We start from the raw sequence: 13,294 nt of genomic DNA on the forward strand, positions 1-13,294 counted from the left end.
GGATGCCTGAATATTTAAGCAGTAATCTCACGGTCCATACCCTAATACAAAGGTCAGAAAGATTGTGTGTCGTTTTAATGTTAGGGTATGTGTCGTTGAATTCAATGCAAGTGATGGTCTTGAATGCCTCAATAAGAACATCACAGTTCGGCCAACTCGAACTGATAAGAAGGCTTGGCTTCTTTGATGTTGGCAAAAAGGGGTTCTGGAACAGACGTATTTCTTTTGCATTGACATTCATGGAATCTCACACTGAATTCCGCCTTCAGCAATTTTAGTTCTTCTACTAACCGGATTCGGTTGAAGTTGGGAAATTGTGTAAAATGTAAATAAAAACAAAATACAATGATTTGAAAATCCTTTTCAACGTATTCAATTGAATACACTACAAAGACAACATATTTAATGCTCAAACTCGTAAACTTTATTTTATTTTTCAAAAAATAATTAACTTAGAATTTCATGGCTGCAACATGTGCAGTAGAAGTTGGGAAAGGGCATGTTTACCACTTTGTTGCATCACCTTTCCTTTTAATAACACTCAATAAACGTTTTGGATGAGAGGAGAGTAATTCTCTTAGCTTCTCATGTGGAATTCTTTCCCATTCTTGCTTGATGAACAGCTTCAGTTGTTCAACAGTCCGGGGTCTTCCCTGTCGTATTTTACGCTTCATAATGCGCCACACATTTTCAATGGGAGACAGGTCCTGACTGCAAGCGGGCCAGGGGAGTACCTGGATTTTGAAGCCACGCTGTTGTAACACATGCAGAATGAGGCTTGGCATTATCTTGCTGAAATAAGCAGCGACATCCATGAAAAAGATGTCACTTGGATGGCAGCATATGTTGCTCCAAAATCTATATGTACTTTTCAGCATTTATGTTGCCTTCACAGAAATGTAGTTCACCTATGCCATGGGAACTAATGCAACCCCATACCATCACAGATGCTGGATTTTGAATTTTGTGTTGATAAAAGTCCGGATGGTTGGCTTCCTCTTTGGTCCGGAAGGACACGACGTCCAGTGTTTCCAAAAACAATTTAAAAAGTGGACTTATCAGACCACAAAACACTTTTTCATTTGACATGAGGTCGGGCCCAGAGAACCCGGCGGCGTTTCTGGATGTTGTTCATAAACGGCTTTTGCTTTGCATGGTAGAGTTTTAATCCGCACTTACTGATGTAGTGACAGACTGTATTTACTGACTGGTTTTCGAAAGATTTCCTGAGCTCATTTGGTGATATCTTTTACACATTCAGGTCGATTTTTAAGGCAGTGCCGTATGAGGGATCGAAGGTCATGGTCATTCAGTCTTGGTTTTCAGCCGTGGTGCTTACGTGCAGGGATTTCACCAGATTCTCTGAACCTTTTGATGATATAATGACCGTAGATGTTGAAACCCCTAAATTCCTTGAAATTTTGCTTTGAGAAATGTTGTTCTTAAACTGTTCAACTATTTTCTCGCGCAAAGTGGCGAACCTCACCCCATCCTTGCTTGTGAATGACTGAGCATGTTTGGGGAGGCTCCTTTTATACCCAATCATGGTACCCACCTGTTCCCAATTACCGTTTTTTTCCGTGTATAGTGCGCCCCCATGTATAGTACGCACCCCTAACAATGGCATGCTGATGCTGGAAAAAAGCTTGTACCCATGTATAATACGCACCCAATTTTTATGAATTTTTTTAATTTTTAAAAAAATTTTTTTTTTTTTTTTTTTTTTAAGTCCCAAAGATCGTCACACACGCAGGGAGGCAATGGGTCCCATTTTTAAAGTCTTTGGTATGGTCTTAACTAGGCTGGATGTCATTTTTTTTGTTGGCGTTGATTTCTCCGACTGCCCCTAAACGCACCACCGCGCTCCGTGCGCAGGGGAATGAGGCGGCTCTGTATGGGAGATACGTTGAAGAGGAATAAAAACAACCTTGGAAACCAAAACTTGCCCCTCGTCGTGACTCGGAGCCGCAACAAATGTTTCGGATTTGTGTAGGGTACATTGTGACAGACGGCAAACTAGCAGGTGATCGAGCGAGCGTCTGATACAAGAGCATTGCGGTCGTATGGAGCGTGTTTGAAATGAACAGCAGAGACGAAAGGAACAAGGCAAAGTGTTGTGAAATAAAATATTACCTGTAATACGCATTTTGTTATTTGCTGATTGAAACTGCTAATTAAACTGTGAATTGAAACTAATAGGTGGAGAACTGAACTCTCGCTCTTTATATAGCTGACGTGTCTTGCGCAACCGTTCTGCGCATCTGTAATGGCGGCCTCCGTATGACGTCCGGTCCGCGGTGGAGATTAAAAAACAAACAATATTTGACAATAACACACCATCGAGGATTGCACCATCGCATCAAACGATGTGTCGTCAATTATGAATTTTACTAAGTGTGTTGGGCAGGATGGCTGAATGCGATGCGCGATTGACAACAAACAAGAAGAAAGGTGAGTTTTATTTCGGGGGAGATTTGTCATGTCTCGTCCCCAGTTTTGCTATGTGTCTAGGTTGCCATAGTTTCTGTTCGTGTCACCCCGCTCTTCCTGTGTCACCTCAATCGATGTAACGTGTTTTGTATTTAAGTCCTGTCTGCCCCTCGCTCACCGTTGGATCATTGCATGTGTTACTGTCATTCTGTTCCTGTCTTTGGTAATGTCACCCTGTCTTTTTGTTCCACGACTTTGTCGGTCAGTCCTGTTGTTGGTTTTGTTGTACCATGACTTTATTTAAAAAAAAAAAAAAAAATTAAAAAAAACCCATGTTGTACCCATGTATAATACGCACCCCAGATTTTAGGACAATAAATTAGTAAAATATTGCGCACTATACACGGAAAAAAACGGTAGCCTGATCACATATGGGATGCAGTGACGTGCGGTGAGGGTTGGTGTTGGTGAGGCACTGACAGTCAGATTTACAAACGTACTGTATGACGCTAAGGCACTGATTTACATGCATACATGCATTGTTATCCCATTCTTGATTAAATTTAATAACATTTTAAACACACCACTGTACATTTTAACACACCACTGCAGTATTATACTTGTAAATGAAGTTCATTCTCCTGTCCTTCTGGACAAAGATCTCGATGACAGGGAAAGCAATAAAGTCGATTTTTGGCAGCACTTTTTTAGAGTACCAATCCTTTTGAAGCGAACGTGTTGCAGTCCGTCCCGGGAGACCCGTAGTTTGAATTAATCCTCGCAAACCTGGCGTTGGTCTTCCCTTACTTATGATTTCTTGCTTTGACTGAAAGTCAAGTTTTGAAAAATTTCTTATTTTCGAGATTATATCCTCCATTTCCAGGGAAAATAAAGCCAAATAGCAACGCGTTAGCACCGAATGTTGTTGGTTGTTTTTCTTTTCTTATTTTTCTTCTTAATTTAGTCTCGCATTTACTCGTGTCGTGAACTATTAGCCGCAGGCTCACTATCGCCCCATCTTCGCGGCAAAGGTACTGGCTGCCTCAAGGCTTGTATTTTCACCCGCTGACTGCAAGCAAGCTCAGTACAGTGTGTGAGTGGTGCACACTCTCACACGCACGCCCTGAGCGGCACAACCTGTCACTGCCGCAGCCTCCATGATTCTCGTCTCCCGTTGTTATTTGAACAAGAAATACAGCTATTTTGACAATGAAAATGATCCAAATGTATAGGAAACACACCAAAATTGCATTAAAAGCATAGACCACAGGACAGATATTATATTACCGTATTTTCCGGACTATAAGGTGCACCGGACTATAAGGCGCACCTTCATTGAATGGCCCATTTTAAAACTTTGTCCTTATATAAGGCGCACCGGACTATAACCTATAACTATAACTATGCACCATTAATGCATCATGTCAGATTTTTTATCCAAATCAAATCATTCTCCATTTTATCTTTTTTATTTCAACTTCAGACTCAACAAATTACTTTATAATCATCCATAGTCTTTTTGATTCATGATTCATAGTCTTCAGCGGGCCACTTATGATTGATTTCATGACACAATTGTTCGGGCCAGTTTAAATTTAGGAATTTGGACCATATATAATGCGCACCGGACTATAAGGCGCACCGTCGGCTTTTGAGAAGATTTTAGGTTTTTAGGTGCGCCTTATAGTCCGGAAAATACGGTATGTTTTATTATATTATTCATTTTTTAACAACTTATGATGACAGCTGAGGAAATCATGTTGAGCCCTTTACCGCCGCCGGTGGCAAGGTGAGGCACTGCCTCACCTGCCTCCTATGAGTGCACGTGCCTGGTGGGATGTTCCAAATAGGTGTTTGATGAGGTTTTCTCAGCGTTCTCAGTATTTTTTTGCCACCTTTCCCAACTTCTACTGGATGTGTTGCAGCCAATGTTCCCTCTAATTTCTCATGTATCTGGGCATACACACAAGCTCCCTGAGCAAACTGAGGACTACTGTGAGCAACATCAGATATGCACGGTTTATTTTTAAACAAGTAATTTGGTCCACTTAAAAAAAGACAAAAATCTGAAAAATGGGATGTGTAAATGTTATACAATATGTGAGAGTCCTGCTTTGGCCATGGGAAGAGTCCTGCTTTGGCCATTGGAAGAGTCTTGCTTTGGCCATGGGAAGAGTCCTGCTTTGGCTATGGGAAGAGTCCTGCTTTGGCCTGGCTGAGGGTCCTGTTCTGGAAGATATGAGACATATACACCTTTCAGACATAACATTTTGCTCACATTAAAACATTCACATTTTGCACAATGACTTGTGCTGTAGCTTGTGATACAGTGCAAATTCCTGTAACACTTTGTCTGTAAAATATCTAATTACACAGTTTTTCTTGGCATTTCTACTACCCATAAATGATCTAATAGTAACAACATTTATTGATTAATATCCATAAAGACAAAATCTTAATAACCGTCACTAGAATATGCACAAATCTGACTTAAATGTTACCTTATTTTTCACGTCTGTCCTTCTCACTTCTCCAATGGTTGTACACTTTGTCCAAGTTGATGGCTTTGTCTGCTTCTTGCTTTGACTTTATGCGCATCAGCTGCTCCAAATATGTCACTTCAAGACGATTTCTGGATTTTGTTTTGATATGATTCATTAAACTAAATCCTCTTTCACAGTCGGCAGTGGAAGCTTGAAATGTAGCACAAATATCCACAAGCTGTGAGATCTCTTTTAGCTCCTCACATCTAAGTAGACCTTTCTCACTTGAAAAAGAAGAAATCTCCCCCAATTTCACCGCTTTTTCTTCAATTTGCAAATTACTCTGACAGCCATTCCATCTCAAAAGAACTGCGTTTCTTTTTTACTGTGGCTTGGTGAGTGGATGTATCGCTGCCTGTTCGTTTTGCCAGGATGCGGGGTTTGTATTAGCATCAATTAACCTGCAAACCTAACCTGCACGGCGCATATAGGCAGGGCCCAGACGCAAGCATCGTCAATGGCATGATTGGCTTCGTACCGTAAGTGAACCGTATCGTATCATTGGCTGGACACCTGTCACTCACTTAGTGAGAAACAAAAAAAACAATATTATTGGGCGAATTAATTAGATTAGGTCTAATATTAATACATTATAATTGATATAATATATTATAATAATGTATTATTATAATATATTATAATCTAATATTAATTAACACGTTATGTTGATGTTGTTTATGCGCTGGATAGATTTTCTTGTGCGCTGAGAATGTGCGGGCAGTGCGCGATTGCGCACGCGCGCAGTTTAGAGGGAACATTGGTTGCAGCCATGAAATTCTAATTATTATTTGGCAAAAAACAGTTAAGTTTATCAGTTTGATCATTAAATATGTTGTCTTTGAAGTGTATTCAATTGAATATGAGTTAAGAATGATTTTCAAATCGTTGTAGTTTGGTTTTATTTACATTTTACACAATTTCCCTACGTCAACCGAATCCGGTTTGTACAAACCTTTCAGGATTCTTTGCAGAGATGTTTTGGTTAGCAGCGAGATGGATGAAGATGTGCTTCTTCACTTGTTCTAAAAGCAGTGCTAGTTTCACTTCAAAGACGAATGAATATATGTGGGAATATTTGTTGGAAATTAGTTTTTTTTGGCATTGTAGCTGCAAGGTTATTTAGCATTTCTGTTACAGCTGTTAAAAATGCGAGGTGCCATTTCCATTCTGGGTTGATCTGCTCTGGGACCATTTTGTCTTCTGGACGAAAAGATGCTTCAATTTTGGGTAGTAGCTCCACAGCGTTAAAGACATGATTGCTCTCGGGACACACCTCATCCGTGACATAATTCAGACATTTGTTGCAAATTCTCCACAAGTTACCACTGCCTGCTATCAGATGAGCAACTTAAAAGTTGGCTCAAGCTTGGCATACAAATGTATATTGCTGACCTAACAGTCCAATATTTAGCTTAGAGAATTTTGTCAGCTTTGTCGCATTTAGCCTTGCAAGCTATCATACCTGTCTTTGTGATGGGATTCATAATGTCCATGCAAATTGTATTTGAATACCACCACCCCTTGACAGATGAGATGAACAGCCTTTTCTATGCACTGAACAAAAATATTGCTTGGTCGCAGCAGGTAGAATAGTCAAACTTCTTTTACCTTACCTTTTTGCAACTATTCAGTTTTATTCCGTCTGCACGTGTGTGTGTGACGTAGTGAGTACACCCCCAATGCCCGGCTGACGCTAGGAAACAGCTTGGAACGCGTTCAATCTGAATTCAGCATCAGCCTCGATCACACGACTGAAGTCTCTGGTATCGGCAGGCCGTGGGCTACAGTTTTGGGGGCCACTGGCATAAGCAATATAGTTGTCATTCTCAGCTTGTCTGTTTATTGTTAGCTTTGAATTTTGATCATTGGCAATTTAATTAAACAGCAATATTGATTCTAAAATAGTCATGCAAGTACTCTCAATCTCATTTCCAGGGGGCAAATAATCCCTGACAATATACTGCAGCTCCAAGCATCATTCTGGCACTTCCAGAAAGGGCTTTACGAACCATTGCATGTGTTACGCAATATTCATGGGGAGTCTGAAAGGCACCCACAACAACATGTGTAATGCATCTGAACATCATTCGCTAATGTGATGTTGAAGAGTACAGACCATTAGTCAATCCTATCCATCATTGTGCCAGGCTAACACCATTATCTCTTCACAAAGTAAGCGTGAGCACAGACACAGACACAGACAGAGACAGAGACAGAGACAGAGACAGAGACAGAGACAGAGTAACAGACAGACAGAGTAACAGACAGACAGAGTAACAGACAGACAGACAAATTTCTATGAGTCCACCTGTTTAGGTTTACAAAATTGACACAGGTGACAGGTCCTGACAACCCATGATAGGCAATTGTCTAAAATTATTAATGGTGTACAGCAGTGGTCACCAAACTACTACCGTTTAATCCGGCCCGCCAACCCTGAACAAATTGTATTATTAAACTTTTTTTTTTTTTGGTCATTTTGCCTGCAATGACTGCGTTTCCCAGTAGATGGGGAGAGAGAAAGAGAGAGAGAGAATCAAGGCTGTTTTATCAGATTAAGTGGTGGTCATGAGGTCACTAAAAAATGTTTTTCTTCCAAAGCAGAATAAAAATGCTCTAGTACTTTAACTGTCAATGTCTCAAGAATTGGCTTACTAGTAGTCTCATACCCATGATACAGTCCAAACTGTCCTAACTTCATTTTGTAATTGCTCTCCAGAGCGCCCCTCTCCATTAAGCTCTGGACCAGGAGTAAGTGGTGTACTGGTTTCCGAGCTCCCAGTGCACACATTTCGACACACACTGGCAGCCATGCCTCAAAGATACACCCACCAGAGGAAGAAAGCCACCACAGCTGCTGTAAGAAGGATGGAGAGGAGAAGCAGGGACCAGCACAAGATTACAAACACAAATAGCGGCCATAATCACCGTTCCAAGAAGCTCCCCATGCTTTCCAGGTATCAAAGGCAACAACTTGACACAACTCTCTTTTTTTCAGCTGTTACATTTATTGTGACAATTTTTTTTCTCCCAAGGTCCTTGATTCTGTGTCACTCTAAGACCAATGATGACTGCACAAGTTCTGAAGGGAAGGAGGCTGGTAGGAGGGAAGTGTCAGACAAGAGAAGGATGTGGAGTTTGGGCTGGATGGCAGATGTGGCTACTGAGGATGAAAGAGGATATAGGAATATCGAAATCAAACACTGGAGGACGCGACAGTCAACTCTGGTGGACACAAAAGGAGGCACAGTTCCCCCGAAAAACTGCTTCACCCCACCTCTTTATGTGAAAACAAAAGGAGCTTGCTGAGATCTTTTAGCATCAAGGTATGAATACAGGGGTTGTCACTCAATGTAATTGTCAGAATCAAAGCACAAAATTAAGTAAGAAATTTGCTTCAAAGCTGGGGTAACCAACTTCGGTCCTCCAGAGCACCTATCCACAGTGTTGTTGATGTGTCCTTCCAACAAAATACCTGATTGACATGTTAAGGAATGTTATCATGCTTGTACAGAGCTTGCTGATCACTTAAATCAGGTGTAATGGATGAGGGATGCATCTAAAACATTGTGGATAGGCCATATATACGAGCATATATTGTGTCCGCCCTGAGACTGGAAGGTTGTGGGTTCAAACCCCGGCCAGGTCATACCAAAGACTATAAAAATGGGACCCCCAGGGGATGAATAAAAATCACATGGGGATGGATTGAATGCAGAGGACAAATTTCACCACACCCAGATGTGTGTGTGACGATGATCATTGGGACTTGGGTCTTTACAGTAAAGTCTGTAGCACACAATTGGATCCAGAGGTACAGCATGTGATCAATGACAATTTTATGCTTTTTCTTAATACACTGCCAGAATGGCTTTCCCATAGAACAATGGGGTTCTTGGTACACAACAAGTGTACATCTATTTTAGGCCGAATACAATGAACAATAGATTCAAGTGATTTGTTACCCGGGTAAAGGAGGTGTCTATGGGGAGACCACCAGTCAATGCTCAGTCAGAGTAACATGGGAATTATACTGTAGTTTTAAAGAAAAAAAGGATATATTGTTATTTTTTCCCCCTCCAAATTCAAAACAATTCCCAGATATTATTAGGATAGCATGTCTGTGGTATGCTTTTGTCAAACTGTCCGTCCGTCCGTCCGTCCATCCATCCATCCATCCATCCATCCATCCATCCATTTTCTGCGCGGCTTTGTCAACAGCCAAGCTGTAAAGAAAATCCTTGTCACTCTGTTAGTACTAAAACTGCAGCACTACATAGCTTTAGGACTTTACAATGCAGCGAAGTGGTTGTTTTGCTATCTTTAATGCCTTTCTAATCATATCAGTGCCTTCGAAACTCTTTGAATCTAAATAATCCCACTGTTTCATAATGAGCAGTGCAGAACATGTAGCACATGGGCACAAATTCCGAAATAGGAAACAAACCTAAGGTTTGCTTGCTTTGTTCAATTTCTCTCCTGATGGCTGGGCCGCCCAACTAACTGTATACAGACATTAAAAGTTATTTAGGAAAATAATAATTCAAATAAAATATATGCTATAAAATAATAGTAATAACCATCATCATAATTATAATCAATTTCCAAGGTATGGATAATTCATGACTGCACACATTTAAAACAACCCAATAAATCCAGTAAGATACAGGAAATACTGTACTTACTGGTGCAGCAAGAGGCCACGATTTGCAATGTTGTCCAGATTTTTATTAATTTCTCTTCCGCCGAAGATGTTGCAAATCAAATATCTCGTGAAAACTACAAATAAAAAGAAGCCAGAATGACCTTTTGATGCTAAAGCTAACACATTGTAAAATACATGATGCATCAATTACAGGCCCAACACATGTTAAAATCAACGATACTACTAGTATATATACTATATCTGTCTATCTATCTATCCAAATCCGGCTTTAAACTTCTCCACAACAGTATCTCGGACCTGCCCGGTGTGTTCCTTTGTCTTCATGGTTCTCTCTGTGCTTTAAACAGAACCCTGAGACTATCAAAGAGCAAGTGCATTTATACGGAGACTTGATTATACACAGGTGCATTCTATTTATCATCATCAGTCATTTAGGACAACATTGGATCATTCAAAGGTCCTCACTGAACTTCTGGAGTGAGTTTGCTGCACTGAAAGTAAATGGGCCGAATAATATTGCACGCCCAACTTTTCAGTTTTTTATTTGTTAAAAAAAGTTTAAATTCATCCATCCGTCCATCTTCTTCCGCATATCCGGGGTCAGGTCGCCGGGGCAGCAGCTTCAGGAGGGACTCCCAGACTTCCCTCTCCCCAGCCACTTCATCTAGCTCATCCCGGGGGATCCCAAGGCGTTCCCAGGCCAGCTGAGAGACATAGTCTCTCCAGCGCGTCTTGGGTCGTCCCCGAGGTCTCCTACCGCTGGCACATGCCCGGAACACCTCCCCAGGAAGGCGTCCAGGAGGCATCCTGATGAGATGCCCGAGCCACCTCATCTGGCTCCTCTCAACGTGGAGGAGTAGCGACTCTACTCCGAGTCTCTCCCGGATGACCGAACTTCTCACCCTATCTCTAAGGGAGAGCCCGGACATCCTGCGGAGAAAACTCTTTTTGGCCGCTTGTATCCGGGATCTCGTTCTTTCGGTCACGACCCATAGCTCGTGACCATAGGTGAGGGTAGGAGCGTAAATTGACCGGGAAATTGAGAGCTTTGCCTTTTGGCTCAGCTCTCTCTTTACCACGACAAACCGGTACAGAGTCCGCATTACTGCCGACGCTGCACCGATCCGCCAGTCGATCTCGCGCTCCATCCTCCCCTCACTTGTGAACAAGACCCCAAGATACTTAAACTCCTCCACTTGGGGCAGGATCTCATGCCCGATCCGGAGAGGGCATTCCACCCTTTCCCAATCAAGGACAATGGACTCGGATTTGGAGGTGCTGACTCTCATCCCGACCGCTTCACACTCGGCTGCGAACCGCTCCAGTGAGAGCTGGAGATCACGGCCTGAAGAAGCAAACAGCACCACGTCATCTGCAAAAAGCAGAGACGCGATGCTGAGGTCCCGAAACCGGACACCCTCAACGCCTCGGCTGCGCCTAGAAATTCCGTCCATAAAAATTATGAACAGAATCAGTGACAAAGGGCAGCCTTGGCGGGGTCCAACCCTCACTGGGAACGAATCCGATTTACTGCCGGAAATGCGGACCACTCTGGCATCGGTGATACAGGGACCGAACCGCCCTTATCAGTTGGCTCGGTACCCTGTACTCCCGAAGCACCCCCCCCAGAACCTCCCGAGGGACACGGTTGAACGCCTTCTCCAAGTCCACAAAACACGTGATTACTTTTCTGCCTCGCACACCAGCTCGGGCTCCTTTCCAGCCATGGGCGAAGGCTTGGCCACCAGACGCTCGCCTTCGAGCCCCGCCTCCAGGCCTGGCTCCAGATGGGGGCCCCGGTGACCCGCGTCCGGGTGAGGAAAAATCAAATCCATTCATGTTACTCATCATAAGGGGCTTATGTGAGCCGTGCTTTGTCTGGCCCCTCACCTAGGACCCGTTTGCCATGGGTGGCCCTACCAGGGGCATGAAGCCGCAGTCCACAAAACACATGTGGACTGGTTGGGCAAACTCCCATGCACCCTCGAGGATCCTGCTGAGGGGGAAGAGCTGGTCCACTGTTCCACGGCCAGGATGAAAGCCACACTGTTCCTCCTGAATCCGAAGTTTGACCTCCTGACGGACCCTCCTCTCCAGCACCCCTGAATAGACATTACCAGGGAGGCTGAGGAGTGTAATTCCCCTGTAATTGGAACACACCCTCCGGTCCCCCTTCTTAAAGAGGGGAACCACCACCCCAGTCTGCCAATCCAGAGGCACTGTCCCCGATGTCCACGCGATGTTGTAGAGACGTGTCAGCCATGACAGCCCCACAACATCCAGAGCCCTTAAGAAATCCGGGCGGATCTCATCCACCCCTGGGGCCTTGCCACCGAGGAGTTTTTTAACTACCTTAGTGACTTAGACTCCAGAGATTGGAGAGTCCGCCTCAGAGTCCCCAGGCCCTGCTTCCACAATGGAAGGTGTGTAGGTGGAATTGATGAGGTCTTTGAAGTATTCTCCCCACCGACTCACGACGTCCCGATTCGAGGTCAGCAGCACGCCATCTCCACTGTAAACAGTGTTGACGGTGCACTGCTTCCCCCTCCTGAGACGCCGGATGGTGGACCAGAATTTCCTCGTAATCTGAGCTGCCGTTTGGTGCATAGACACAAACAACAGTCAGGACCCGTCCCCCCACCCGAAGGCGGAGGGAGGCTACCCTCTCGTTCACTGGGGTGAACCCCAATGTGCAGGCGCCCAGCCGGGGGGCAATAATATACCCACACCTGCTCGACGCCTCTCACCATGGGCAACTCCAGAGTGGAAGAGAGTCCAGCCCCTCTCGAGAGGGCTTGTACCGGAACTTAAACTGTGCGTGGAGGCAAGTTCGACTATATCTAGTCGGAACTTTTCTGCCTCGCACACCAGCTCGGGCTCCTTTCCAGCCAGAGGGGTGACATTCCATGTCCCAAGAGCCAGCTTCTGCAGCCGGGGATCAGACCGCCAAGGTCCCTGCCTTTGGCCGCCGCCCAGCTTGCACTGCACCCGATCCCTTTGGCCCCTCCCACAGGTGGTGAGTCCATGGGAAGGGGGACCCACGTTTCCTTTTCGGGCTGTGCCCGGATGGGCCCCTTGGGCGAAGGCCAGGCCACCAGACGCTCGCCTTCGAGCCCTGCCTCCAGGCCTGGCTCCAGAGGGGGGCCCCGGTTAAGGGGGCCAAATACTTTCGCAAGGCACTGGATGTAGGTTAAAAAAAGGGTGACACTACTTTGCGGATTTTCACATATCGTGGGTGGTCTTGGAACCAATTATCTTCAATAAACAAGGATTTACTGTAGAAGAAAAAGCAAATCACTGAGGACAAGGTAGTTATTTTCCATCTATAAAAGAGTTATCGCTTCTGCTTGGAATATTACTCGAACTATGTTCTTAGAACTCAGTGATGCATAGCATTTTGGATCTTAATCGTTGCAATAGATTTCAAGCATTATATTGAAAGCTGAACATGATGTCAGTACTCACCCATGAAGGCAGACTTCCATCAACATCAACGTTGATGTATGGATGTCCACAGCTACAATCGATCCTTTGATTTTGTCTGCTACTTGGAGGCACCCTTCTTCAATGAAATGTTTCCACAATTAATGTTATATGGCCCAAATTTCCTTGGTTTGCTCCAAGTGAGCCAAGTCAAGTCAAGTCCGAGCCACCT

This window comes from Syngnathus typhle, linkage group LG4 (genome assembly GCF_033458585.1).
Source record: "Syngnathus typhle isolate RoL2023-S1 ecotype Sweden linkage group LG4, RoL_Styp_1.0, whole genome shotgun sequence".
In the NCBI taxonomy this organism is placed as follows: domain Eukaryota; kingdom Metazoa; phylum Chordata; class Actinopteri; order Syngnathiformes; family Syngnathidae; genus Syngnathus; species Syngnathus typhle.